Source organism: Microcebus murinus, chromosome 11, assembly GCF_040939455.1.
Source record: "Microcebus murinus isolate Inina chromosome 11, M.murinus_Inina_mat1.0, whole genome shotgun sequence".
In the NCBI taxonomy this organism is placed as follows: Eukaryota; Metazoa; Chordata; class Mammalia; order Primates; family Cheirogaleidae; genus Microcebus; species Microcebus murinus.
This window is the reverse complement of record NC_134114.1, coordinates 57,260,859-57,274,370: the sequence shown is the minus strand read 5'-3', so window position 1 is coordinate 57,274,370 and position 13,512 is coordinate 57,260,859. Positions and strand designations below refer to the sequence as shown.

At 35.5% G+C, this 13,512-nt stretch overlaps 1 protein-coding gene across 3 annotated transcripts in view; it reads left to right on the top strand.

Annotated features, from left to right (window-relative positions):
* The window catches only part of HOMER1 (homer scaffold protein 1), a 127,488-nt gene that overhangs the window by 90,489 nt on the left and 23,487 nt on the right, over window positions 1-13,512 (top strand). Inside the window, exon 6 of one of the 3 annotated variants that reach the window (XR_012921701.1) lies at window positions 4,757-4,806. The exons of the other annotated variants lie outside the window; for them this stretch is intronic. The gene's annotated coding sequence lies outside the window, so the exon portion shown is untranslated. The remainder of the gene's footprint in view (window positions 1-4,756; window positions 4,807-13,512) is intronic. 3 annotated transcript variants of the gene reach the window in all.

Here is a 13,512-nt window from a genome sequence, read left to right as displayed (position 1 = left end):
AATACTGTTGATTTATTATATTTAGTTCATTGATTGCTTGAATTAAGTGGAGAAACTACACAAACTGATAGCCTTTTTAGTTATACATGACCATCAAAATACTAGTATTACGTGTCTAACTAAATTAGAAATGCAAATCTTAATGCAGATAGAAAATGAACCAATACTTCTTTTATTATTTTACATTTTTTTTTTCCAAATGAAACCCAAGACTCAAAATATAAGTGCCCAAATTTTATAGGATTTGTCCTATGGTGCTCGACTGCTAACATTTTGTTGTTGTTATTGTTGTTATTTCTTGGTTTAGGTCTTTTTTTTTCCCTTCTGCCCCCCCCTTTTTTATTACTTCATATTATGGGGGTACAGATATTGTTAGGGTTACATATCTTGCCCCTGCCCCCCTCCCCCATCCCGCTATGCCCGAGCTTCTAGCGTGTCCAGCCTGCAGGTGGTGCGCACTGCGCCCACCGTGTAAGTACGTACCCTTCCCCTCCTCCGCCCTTCCACCTGCCCACTTCCCGATTACAGATTTTTTTTTTCAGACATTTTGGTTACAATATATATCTTTACCTCTCCCTAAAAAGGGATAGAGGTAATCCCTCCCCGCCCTCCCCCACAATACTCACCACTTACCTTAAGATGTGGGTCTCCCCCCCAAATCCCTGTTCAACACTACCGTTTTTTCAGCACCATAGTTTTAGTCAGTCAGTACCAATTTGATGGCAAGTAGATGTGTAGCCCATTTTCCAGATCTTGTGTTGAACTGCTAAAAATGTTGAAGAAGAGCTACTTCTGACTCTTATAAATCCAGAATATCATTTGGCACTGTTAAGATCCTCTGTGAAGATAGTGTTAAGTACTTGAATGGAATCTAAGTTTTTCATTCTTCCTGAATTTCTTTATTCACTTACAGAAATGTATCTGAAAGAGTAATTTACCATGAAAAGATTAACATTTTTTAGGTTGCATATGAAATTTTCCATAAGTCATTTTAATATAATTCTTGAAGAATACTCAATATGGCAAAGCTAGTCTTCCAGATCTGTATTTACATAGAGTTTTTCCTAAGGCTTTAGTTTGTTTTCTGTAAATCTGTAATAATCACAGAGATATAATTTAACTATTGAAATATGAGGAAAAAATCATCAGTCATCACAAGTTCATAAAACTAGGCATTTTATGTAAACAGTTCACTAATTGGTGAACATAATGTATGTTACAAGCTCCTCTCAAGCTTTGGGATATGTGGTCATTGGAGATGGTTTTATAAAAGCTGTTAATAAACAAAGTAAAACCTTCAGAAGCACATTTAAGACTAAGAGCCTAATTTTAGTGGAATCCGTGTTCATCTATAAAAGAAGCCTAGTGAAGGGCCTGAAGTAGTTCCACAGATATTTACATTTATATGTTATGATATGGATGTCTATTATTTTCATATCCTCAAAAAGAAATGTAAATATCCTTTCTACTTTAATTATTAGTCTGTCCATATTTATAGCCATTCTCTGTTTTGAAATATGTTTTACAAGTTTTGCTATGATGTTTAAGGCCTTTGGAACAATAAATCTATTTACTCCATACTTTACCAGACTATTCGAGGATTTGATCCCAACTTTCCATTTCTGATTAGTATAATCTGATTATCACTAATTTTTGTTAATTCATATTTCAAACTAGCTAAAAAATTGTCATCGATTTTTTAGTGATCTCTGCATGACATTCTCCACAACTTTATATATGACTGCATACAGCTAGTTGTAGATTATTCATAAGATAATGGAACAGAGGAATAGCACATGTGAAAAAAAACATAGTTCAGTTGGAAAAACCTTAAGGCAGGAGTCTTAATTCAAGTCCAAGCTCTTTTTCTTATATGGAAGACAACGTCCCCATCCATTACAGCAATTGAATTTAATAGTCTGTGTTAGTTAATTCACACTTAGTTTTAATGAAACTTAGTATAGAAATGAAGCCTATTTATGGTCCAGATACATGTAACAATTTCGCACACAAAAAAATCCTCTCAAAGTCACAGACTACAAAAGAAGGTGTATCGTCAGGGGAAACCAAGTTTTTGTGATGAATATGCTCAAGACTGTCACTGTTACCCAAAAGAACAAAACAAATATCCTGCTAAAAGAGATTTTGCTTGTATCATCTTCCTGTAGCTAAAGTGGTGACTCTTGCTGAACTAATCTAGAGTTAGAGTGCAGCCAGACTTCATCATGTTGGCCAGTAAAGTTAGTTCTCAGAGATATGAGGCTTTTGCTTCCATCCAAGCTGATCAGGAAGGCTTTAGAAGGGAAAGCAAAAGAGCCTCTCTTGATAATAGCCAATCAATCAATAGTGGACTAAGATATTATTAATTCTGAGTTCTATTCACTTGTTATCTCCCCTTCCTTAGTGCTCATTTGCATATACTTTTGATCTATCCCTTACCTTCGCATATTATTTACATAGTTCATATGTGCATTAAATAAATGAAGTTGGTGATGATTCTGCTAATAATAGAAATAAGTAAAATTTTGTTCATGCTATTACTCAAACATCTAAGTAATTTAAAGTTATGTCCTTTGATTCTGGCCTCTTCAAAAACAACTTTGAAATGCCAAAGTTCTCTGATTCTGAGTATCAAATAATGGCCAATGAAATTATGTGTTACTACTGTTCTCTAAAGGATGCAAAGTTTTCATGACAAGAGATTGAGAAACAGAGGTTTTACTGTAAAATTATCCATATATTTTTAGCCAATTTTAGCTTTGGTAAAATCTCTGTAAATCATTTTTTCAATTCTGCCAGTACCTAGAGTGATTTCTATTATTTATGTTTTTCCCCAAAAATACTAAATGTTGTGCTACACAATTTTTAGGGTGAGTTTTCCTTAAGTGACCTACCTTGCAAGGAACAGAGGTATTTCAGCCTTCAAAGCTAAATCAAATTATAGATGGACAGATAAAATTATTCATTTCTGTCTTAAATAGATTATAATGCTATTACACTATAAGAGAACAGGCTTGAAATTAATTGATCTCACTCTTTGGAAAAGATAGATGTATATTCATAAGAGTTGAAAGAAACATAATATTTTACTTAGTATGTAAGGCTAGTTTCCTAAAGACATCTTACTAGTAGGATAATCTAACATGCTGTGAATAAATTTCCAAACAAAGCTTTTAGTCAATGGTCAGGGTTTTGTTTTTTTTTTTTAAGGGAAATCATCACAAATATTGACATGGATGAATATAGTAGATGCATGATTCACAATATCACCGTGGGTCAATTCTTTTTTCTTTTCACTTAGGAACTAGCAGTAGTTCCACTGAAGAGCTTTTTATTCCCTTTCCTCATTTCTGATTTCCAACCCTCCAAATTCACTAATGCAGGAAAACTATGATTTATGTTAAAATGTTTAAAACACCGTAAAGCAGTTTGAGCCTTTCACAAATATCTTTGAGCAAGAAGTTGGTATCCACATTTACCTTAAAGAGAATAGGCTGCTTTAAATTTTCAAAGGGAATCTCTTTACTTTAGAGCAGGCGTCCTCAAACTATGGCCTGAGAGCCACATGCAGGTGTTTTTGCCAGTTTGTTTTTTTACTTCCAAATAAAATATGTGGCTGAGCACGGTGGCTCACGCCTATAATCCTAGCACTCTGGGAGGCCGAGGCGGGCGGATTGCTCCAGGTCAGGAGTTCAAAACCAGCCTGAGCAAGAGCGAGACCCCGTCTCTACTATAAATAGAAAGAAACTAATTGGCCAACTAATATATATAGAAAAAATTAGCCGGCCGTGGTGGCTCATGCCTGTAGTCCCAGCTACTTGGGAGGCTGAGGCAGTAGGATTGCTTGAGCCCAGGAGTTTGAGGTTGCTGTGAGCTAGGCTGACGCCACAGCACTCACTCTAGCCTGGGCAACAAGCGAGACTCTGTCTCAAAAAATAATAATAATAATAATAATAATAAGATATGTGCAGTGTGCATAGGAGTTTGTTCATAGTTTTATTTAAACTATAGTCCGGCCCTCCAACAGTCTGAGGGACAGTGAACTGGCCCCCTGTTTAAAAAGTTTGAGGACCCCTGCTTTAGAGCATTGTAGGCAGCAGTGAGAGTATAAGGTGGAAGTGTAATTGAGACCCCTTGTATAGCCACAGCTACATTAGGACACATGGCAAAGACACAGAAGACACTATGCCAGCCAGGCAAGCAGTGCTTAGATGTTAGCACATGTGACAGTATAGACCACCTATGTTGAGAGCTACTCATCAGCACATAGAAATGCTAGGAGCACAGTTATAGTAGCCGAGGCATTTCTAAGGGCTGCTTTTGTGACTCTTCATTATAGTGAATAAAAATGGAGGTAGAGCTAGATTTTTTTTGTGTTCTCTAAAGTCAGATGGGAAGCTATGCACTGAAGTGTAGGATGTTTTTACAAAATACACATGATGTAGTTCAGATTCAGGTTTCAATGCTTCCCCTCTCCCTTCTCACAAGCAAAAATTAACCATAACATTTTTGAGAATCATTTCTATTTACTTATTTTCTCCTTCCTTAACTTGCTAAATTTATTGAGGTCTACAGCAAAGGTTTAAACTTGCTGTAAGTAATGCATCTATAGTGCCTAAGGATGATGATATAAATCATTGAGTATATACCTGAGGTGGGTTTGATTTAAATTACATCTATTTCACTTATTGACATCACTAATCAAAAAGAGCCCCTTTAAAATATTTAACGTTAAATCTTTTTATCTTTTTCGTAGCTCACTGAAGATTCTTTCAAGATTCTTTATTGACTGTACATATACAGAAGGTACTAACATTTGAGTGTCTATTTTTTGTTTTCTTCAAGGGTATATTTACATAGGCTATTTGCTCCACAGAATTACCTTATGAAGGTAGTTGTTATTAATCCTACTTTTATAGATGAGGAAACTGAGACCTAGTGAGATTAGATAACTTGCCCAAGGCCCATAACTAGCAAATGACTAGAGCCACAGTCTGAACCAAATCATGAGACTTCAGCCTGCACTTTAACCAAATGTTTCAACAATTTGTTCTTGCTTGATGTTATGTGTTTAACAAAATTCTTCACAACTCAAATATTTGTACGCTAAAAAAGGCATATATTATACATTTTTAAGTAATTTGCTTCAGATTAACATATTAACTGCCACGTGAGTTTTGTTTAACTCACCCTAGTTTTGGGCTCAGGGCCTCATGAAGCAAAATCTGGGCAAAACCCTGCAGTTGATTTGTGAAAATCCTATTTGTTGATGTTCTTATTGTTACAGTTAATATTGACAAATTCTGAAAATGTGGATTAAATGACCAGAGGTCAAAAAATTTCATTTTTCCTTCAATTTCTCATTAAATTAGAAAAGATTTTTTGTTGTTGTTTTGGAAGTTTTTATTCTATTTTCATAATAAAACACCATGGCCCCAAGGAAAAATACTTTTCTCTAATGTGGTAGTCAGTGTGTTAATTTTACACTTCCATAGAAAGTCAGTGATGTTTCACTTTCTTTACCAGAGCTAAGTAAAATTCCATATTTTATCTGATCTGAGATGACTTTGATTATAAGACACTTTATTATTTTGCATATGGCAAAATGCAATATTGACAAAGAAAAAATATTATTAAACTATAACAGTTCTTTTAGACTTAACTTGGACATAGATTTTAATGTATGCCTCTTTTTTAATATGTGTAATATTTGTAAAGTAAATGGTTTAAGGTGTTCTTAACTTTATCACATTCAGAGTTCAGCTCTTCTGATTGACTTTTTGACTTCACAGCTTATGTCCACATTTTTCGGCCTCTATTATCTTTTTGTGCCCTCAGTAACATTGGTGATCAGTGTTTCTTTAAAAACTACTCCTATGTCTGGGATTTTCTTCCAAGCCAATGTTTGTTTATTAAAAGTGTTAGTACTTAAATTTCATTTCATTTCTAAACATGACGTTTCCCAGAATATGACCAAGTGATTTCTAGTTCACTGTAGGAGCTGGAGCTTTGTTAGCAAACATGTGTCTTAATGTGTTTGCCCCTAGCCATCAGTTTCTATATTGTGTGTTAATCCAGAAATGCCAGGCTATGTGCAAAGATGATGGATTGTAAATCAGGGAAATAATTTGAGATGGAAAGTAAGACTTGGGGGATTATCAAGGCATACATTTTTTTAAAAGCTAGGGTCAGAGGCAGTGTTTAAAAGTAGATGTCAATGGAAGTAACAAGAACTGAACAATGTAAACATCTGCTAAGAGGATTCCCAAGGAGTACTCCAGTTAGGAGGTTCATGAGTTGCCAAAACCGTAGTAAGCTTTGAGAGAAAAATCCCTTCATATACTAGGTTATTTGCCTGACAGTACTTGAAATCACTACCCATTCAAGTCCTTTTGACAATAAATATTATTTATAAACAATATAAGGTTACTACTCTGTTTTCATTTAGGAGGTACTTCTTTCCTTTAAAAGGACAACTTAAATTTTATTAAGAAAAATTCAGACCCTAAACTGTTGAAGATACCATTAGTTTCTAAGGGAACTAGCGTAGGTCTAACAGACTGATGTGACAGCACCTAACCAGAAAGTGGCACACAGGTAGGTTAAGTCAATGTGGGCTGCTTCTGCATTCACAGCTGTGGGGTGGGAAGTGAGGAGACAAACCAGCAGGCAGATCCTGAGACGAGGCAGTGTTGTTGAGTACTCTCATAGTTAGGAATTGACCTCACAGCTGATGCAGAGAATAATGTTGACCAAAAAGCCTAATGCAACCTATTTTTAAATCCTCCTTAAAGATTATCTGAATGTTTTTCTCAGTTCCAGGTAATTAACATTCCTAGAAAGTACGTGCAAGGGTTACCCTTTTAGAGATTCTGATGACGGGTCGTGGGCCCTGAAGGCATGGACGAGAGGCAGCTTTCTTAGGCTCTCCAAGTGACCGTTCACATACAGGGTTCACTCCCCAGGTTAAATAAGTGCATTGCTCATGAAGTAGACTCTTGTTTTGTTATATAGTCTTTTGAAGTACCTTTTCTTCATGATTTGACATAACTAATAAAGTTTAATACTTTCCCATAGAACTTTGACTTTAAATAAAGGAAAAACTGAAATTCCAGTTTAAGGAACCTTACAAATGATGTTTTTGGAGTGTTTTGAATTGCCTCTAGATTTGAGGCCAACAGGAAGCCAGCTGGTCGTTTTCGAAGGGAAACTTTACCCAACACAAGAATAAAGAATTGTTTTGCCCTTATACTAGCATTCAGATATGAGATCATAGTAATGTTTCAATATATCTTCTGAATCACTGGTATCCCCAGCTAAACAATTTAGTCATTTCTTTGTGAACAGTTTATTTAAGGTAAAACTACCAAAATTGTAACCTGCAAAAAAGGGACAAAATTAGCAACCAGAGAATCCCAATATTTTTAAACAAGTATTCCTGAAATGTAAGATGCTAACTTAAAATCTGGGTGTCAGAATCCTAAGGTATTACTGCTAAAAATCAGTGTAATGGGGGGGAGGATGTGATATCTTAGATTTGAAGATTAAAGAAAGGAATGTTTTTCAAAATTAATATGAGAGTATTGAACAAACATCTGAGATAGTTCATATGTAGAACTTCCTTCAGGATACCCTTTAGAATGTATTATAAGTTGAAATTATATAGGGTAATTCTAACAGAAGCATTTATATACTTGATGAAAGGAATATATGAAGAAGCTACAAATAGAACAGGGAAGATTGATAAACAGCAAAAACACTTTATTTCCTAAATTGTATTTCACATTGCTCTAGAAAGATGGATTATTAAAGGAGAAGCTCATAAAGTAGATGAAGCAAGAATGTTCTCTGAAAGATTCAACTTTACCAACACAGATAAAATTTTGGTTGATGTTACAAAATAGCCTCAAAAGTACACATTTATTTACTTTGGAATCAAGTATAAGAAAATATAGAAACATAAAAGCTTAGCATTAAACTACTCTTCTATAGTGCTCATTTCAGGAATATTAAGTCTCAGAGGGCATAGTCTATTGTACTTTTGTATACTATGCATAAAAGCATCTCATATGAAAATTTGCTTCAAATCTTATTTTCTTAAGTGCAATCAGCACTACTGTGGGCTCTGCAGAGTGAAGTAGAAAAAATGGTTAATGAGAGTTCATTAGACAGTTTATCTGGGGCCAGATCACACTTCATGTATTAGGGACTCAAGACATGTTCGTGGTAATGAAGTAAACAAGTTGTAATATAGTAAGACTTTGTACTCTTCATCTTTTTCTTTCCCTTTCCAGAGGCCTTGCTTCAATCTCTTACTGCCCCAAACCACTTTTTTATTATGCCTTGTTAGTGACCCATTCCTTTCTGAGTGTTCTTGCCTCTTTAATCCTACTTTACCATCTACTACTTGTCACCATCCCTAGAGGCACATTTACTGCCTTTTTTTCTTTTTTTAGCTCTCATTATATGGCACAGCCATTGTGCTTCCTGCCCACCCAGTCTTTTCCCATGCCAACAAATACAGACATAAATGGACCATTTTAAAGACCATTCTACCCAGTGTAAGGCCTGACTTTCCAACTCTTCTGATTATTTGTAATTCTGCAGTCACAGAAAGAGCATCAAAGAGTGCTTATAAGCTTTTTTTGTTCTTTTAGTAGTATGATATTTCTTAATTAAAGTATGATTTGCTTACAGTAAGATTCACCCTTTCTAGTGTACAGTTTTAGTTTTGACAAATTAGTTTTAGTTTTGACAAATTTGTGCAGTTATGTAGCCACCAACATAATCAAGGTAAAAGAAAGTTCTTTCATTCCAAAAAATTATCTAGTGCTCTTCTGTAGTCAGCTCCTCTCCACATTCCCGTTCCTTTGGAACCACTGATTTATTTATTACCTTTTCCATGTCATATAAAGGAAACCATACATTGTGTAGCCTTTTCTTTTTTAGTTGTGGTAAATATACATAACATAAAATTTGCCATCTTAACTATTTTTAAGTGTACAATTCAGTAGTGATAAGTGCATTTACATGTGCATTATCATGCAGTGGTTTCCTTTTATGCCTCATTTGAGTTTTTTAAATCATAAAAGATGTCAGAGGATTTTTCTGCCTCAATTAAAATGATTATGTGGGTTTTTTTTTCCCTTCATTCTGTTACTATGTATATTGCCTTGATTTTTTTTTTTTTTTTTTTTTGAGACAGAGTCTCACTTTGTTGCCCAGGCTAGAGTGAGTGCCGTGGCGTCAGCCTGGCTCACAGCAACCTCAATCTCCGGGGCTCAGCGATCCTACTGCCTCAGCCTCCCGGGTAGCTGGGACTATAGGCATGCGCCACCATGCCCGGCTAATTTTTTGTATATATATTTTTAGTTGGTCAATTAATTTATTTCTATTTTTGGTAGAGACGGGGTCTCGCTCATGCTGGTTTCGAACTCCTGACCTTGAGCAATCCGCCCGCCTCGACCTCCCAAAGTGCTAGGATTACAGGCGTGAGCCACCGTGCCCGGCCTTGCCTTGATTTTTGTATGTTGAACCATCTTTGCATTCTAGGATCTCTTCATATTTTTAGTAGTGTTATTTAAGGAAAAGGTTTTAATTTTATGAAGTTCCTTTTATCAATTTCTTAAATGTTCCATGCTTTTGGTACTGTATCTCAGAAATCTTTGCTTAACCCAAGGTCACAAAAGTTTTCTTCTAGAAGTTTTATGGTTTTAGCTAATTTTTGTATACGATATGAGATAGGAGTTGAGATTTATTTATTTTTGTATGTGGTTATCCAGTTGCTTGAGCAACATTTGTTTAAAAAACTTATTTCTCCTTTGAATTTTCTTTAATAAAATTATCTATCATTTTATTTCCATATACTTTCATCTGTTTATGTAGATCCACATTTCTGCCAGGGATCATACTCTTTCATTTGAAGAACTTCCTTTAATAGTTCTTATAGTGTGTGTCTTCTGGTAATGAATACTCTGAGCTCTTGATAGTCTGAAAAATTCTGTATTCCACCTTTATTTTAAGGAATATTTTCCCAGTATGTCGAATTCTGGGTTGAGAATTGTTTTATTTTAACACTGTCACTCCATTATCTTTTGGATTGCATAGTTGGTGATGAGAAGTCTGCTTATATAGTAGTCCCCCTTAAACATGGGAGATATGCTCCAAGACTTCCAGTGGATGCCTGAGATTGTGGATAGTAATGAATCCTACACATACTATGTTTTTTCTTATACAGACATACCTGTAATGAATTTTAATTTACAAAGTAGGCACAGATTAACAATAATAACTAATCATAAAGTAGAATAATGATAACAGTATACAATAATTATGTATAATTAGTTACCTAAATGTGATCTTTCTCTCTCTCTCAAAATAGCTTATTTTAGTATATGAGTTATATTTTTGGACTGGTTGACTGCAGGTAACCGAAACCACAGAAAGCAAAACTGTGCATAAGGGAGGACTATTGTAATTGTTATTTTTGTTCCTCTGTATTTAATGTTTTTGTGCTGTTTGGATCTGTGATTTCTTTTGTTTGGATCTGTGATGTCTTTTTATTTTTTGAAAATACTCAGCCTTTATGTCTTCAAATATGTCTTCTGCCCTCTTCTCCTTCTGTAATTCCAATTACACATGTTAGGCAGTTTAATATGGCCCTTCATGTCTTGGATACTGTTTTTGGTTTTTTTTTTTCTCTTTGTGTTTCAGTTTGGCTAGTTTCTTTTTTTTTTTTTTTTAATTTTGGCATATTATGGTGGCTAGTTTCTATTCATCTGTTTTCATGTTAGCTGACTTTTTATGCAGCTGTGTCAGTTTCACTGAGCCTGTCAAAAGCATCCTTCATCTCTGTAATCATGTTCTTTATTTCTAACATTTCCATTTGATTCTTATAGTTTCTATTGTTCTACTAAAATTCACAATCTGAGCAAGCATGATGTCCTCTTTTTCCATTAAAGCCTTTAACATGGCTGTCTTACTTCCTTGTTTGATATATCCACCATCAGTTTCATCTCTGAGGATGATTCTATTGATTACTTTCTCTCTTGGTAGTGAAGGGGTTTTTTTGTGCTTTTATGTATATCCTGTAATTTACTGAATGTCAAATGTTGTGTGTAGGACAGTAATGGTAAATAATATTTCCTCCTAGAAATGGGAATGATTCTTCTTCTTCTAGGCTATTAGTATGGGACTTAAGTCAGTCTACTCAGGGTTTGCACTGGATTTGGATTTTGTTGTTGCTGTGGTTACCTCGAGTGTATCATAGCCTTTACATTACTTTGTGCTTAAGGTTGAAGCTGGGTTGCTAGAGTATTTCTCTCGCTGTTGCACACTCATCTTTTGGTCTTTCTTATGTGTGTGCTCCTCAGAGGAGATCTATCTCTAGTGTTTTGACCTCCCACAGTGGAAGGCTGCTGGCAGCTTGGTGGTAGAGGATAGGATGAGGTTCTCTGTTATCTTTTTCCAGCCTGTCTTAGGTAAGCCCTTTGTCCCAGCGTCTCACGAGTGGGGCTTTCTCAGTGATCCCAACCCTCTCCCAGTAGCAGGTAAATTCAGCCTTGTGTATTTGAGAATCTTGTGTAGGATTTTCCTGCCTTTCTCCCAGAGGTTAGAGACCTCGGACTCCAGAACTGTGTTCCTCCCACAGAGTTATAGAGTTTTATTCTCTTCATCCCCAGCCATAACAGGTCTTCAGCTGTGTCCAGGGAGGTGAGGAATAACAGAATTTGGGGTTACTCTTCTCCCAGTGGCTTAAGGTTTTTGTCCCATGGAGGAGAAGGGTCCTGGCCAGACATTATGACTTTCCCCCAGTGGTGGCCTCTCCCCTTATCCAGGATCCTTTCTCTCATCTCCCTCCCTGCTCTAGTCTTTCTCCTGAGTACCTGATAGAAGTCAGTGGTAAGGAGCCTGCAAGAGGTTACAAACACCCTGTATCTGTGGCTCCCAGGAGTCTTAGAAATGCTTTTGTTAGCCATCTTGTTCACAAATAAATACAACTCCAAGTATGAAATTGTGATATTACCTTCATGATACAGGTAGAAAATACATGTTACACTTACCTAGATTTTACCATTAATATATAGTATATATATATATATTTTTAAAAAGACAGAGTGTCTCTGCAGAAGTATATTTTGTTTTAAGATTTTACTAGGTTTGTATCTTAAACTTGAGCCTCCTTGGGTTTAAGTACCAACCAAATATGAAAATACAGGAAAATCCTAGAATGAATTTGAAGACTGTGCTAACCTACTTTAAACATATACTTCAACAACTGAATCTTTTAAAATAATTAATGGGGTATTATAGCTACCTGGACTGATCATATAAAAAGTATTCCTGCCAATCAGCATTAATTTTTAAATTACACCAAAGCAAAACATCTTATTCAGGAATACTAACCTTTTCTTAAACAGGTTCTTTGTATATTCTTCAAGTCCCAAATCTACTGTAAATTCCTATTATCTTATATGCATCCATGATAGGTTTAAAATGGAAGTCAAGCTGGGTGTGGTGGCTGTAATCCCATCACTTTAGGAGATCAAGACAGGATAATTGCTTGAGGCCAGTAGTTCAAAACCAGCCTGGGCAATATAGTGAGACCTCATCTCTACAAAAAATAAAATTAGCCAGGCGTGGTAGAGTGCCCCTGTAGTCTATGGCAGGACAAATCGCTTGACCTCAAAAGTTTGAAGCTGCAGTGAGCTATGATAACACCACTACACACCAGCCTGGGCAGCAGAGTGAGACCCTGTTTCTGAAAAATAAAATAAGATAAAGTAGAAGTCAAGAAACTGCCTATGATTTTACTACCCCAGATGAGTTTGAAGTCCTGTCCTTAATGTGAAGTCTAAAATATTTATGTTTAAAATTGTTATTAGTATAGAAAAGTTAATTAAGATTTCAGTATATTACAAATTTTACTACTCATTATTAATCTTAGATTGGTTTTATACTTATTTCATAATGAATGCCTTTTACTTTAATGAATACCTTCATTTTTCATTTAGTCAGTGCATGGCTAAACATGCACAGATTGGCAAAGTACCAGGCTGTACTGGAAAGTAGAAGGATGAGTAGTGTAACTGGAAATACTTATTGGGGAAGACCTGAATCAATGAAAGAAAAAAAAAATGCAATCTTATAAACAGATTCTGAATATAGAAAATTTGGGCAAAAAAAATTCATAGAAATGAAAATGAGAATATGATTGGGAGGAAGAGATCATCACAGAAAAGCCAATTTGACTAGAACAAGAAATATAATCCATTGGCTTCAGTCCAGGAAGATGGAGCAGATTGATAAGATAGGTAGTGTGGATTTAAAACAAAATTATTTGTATTAGCTTGTATGGGTTGCCCTGACAAATGCTGCAGACAGCTAACTTAACAGAAATTTCTTTTCTCACAGTTCTGGAGGCCAGAAGTCTTAGATCAAGGTATCTGTAGGGTTGTTTCTTCTGAGGCCTCTCTCCTTGGCTTCTAGATGACTGTCTTCTCCTTGTGGGTT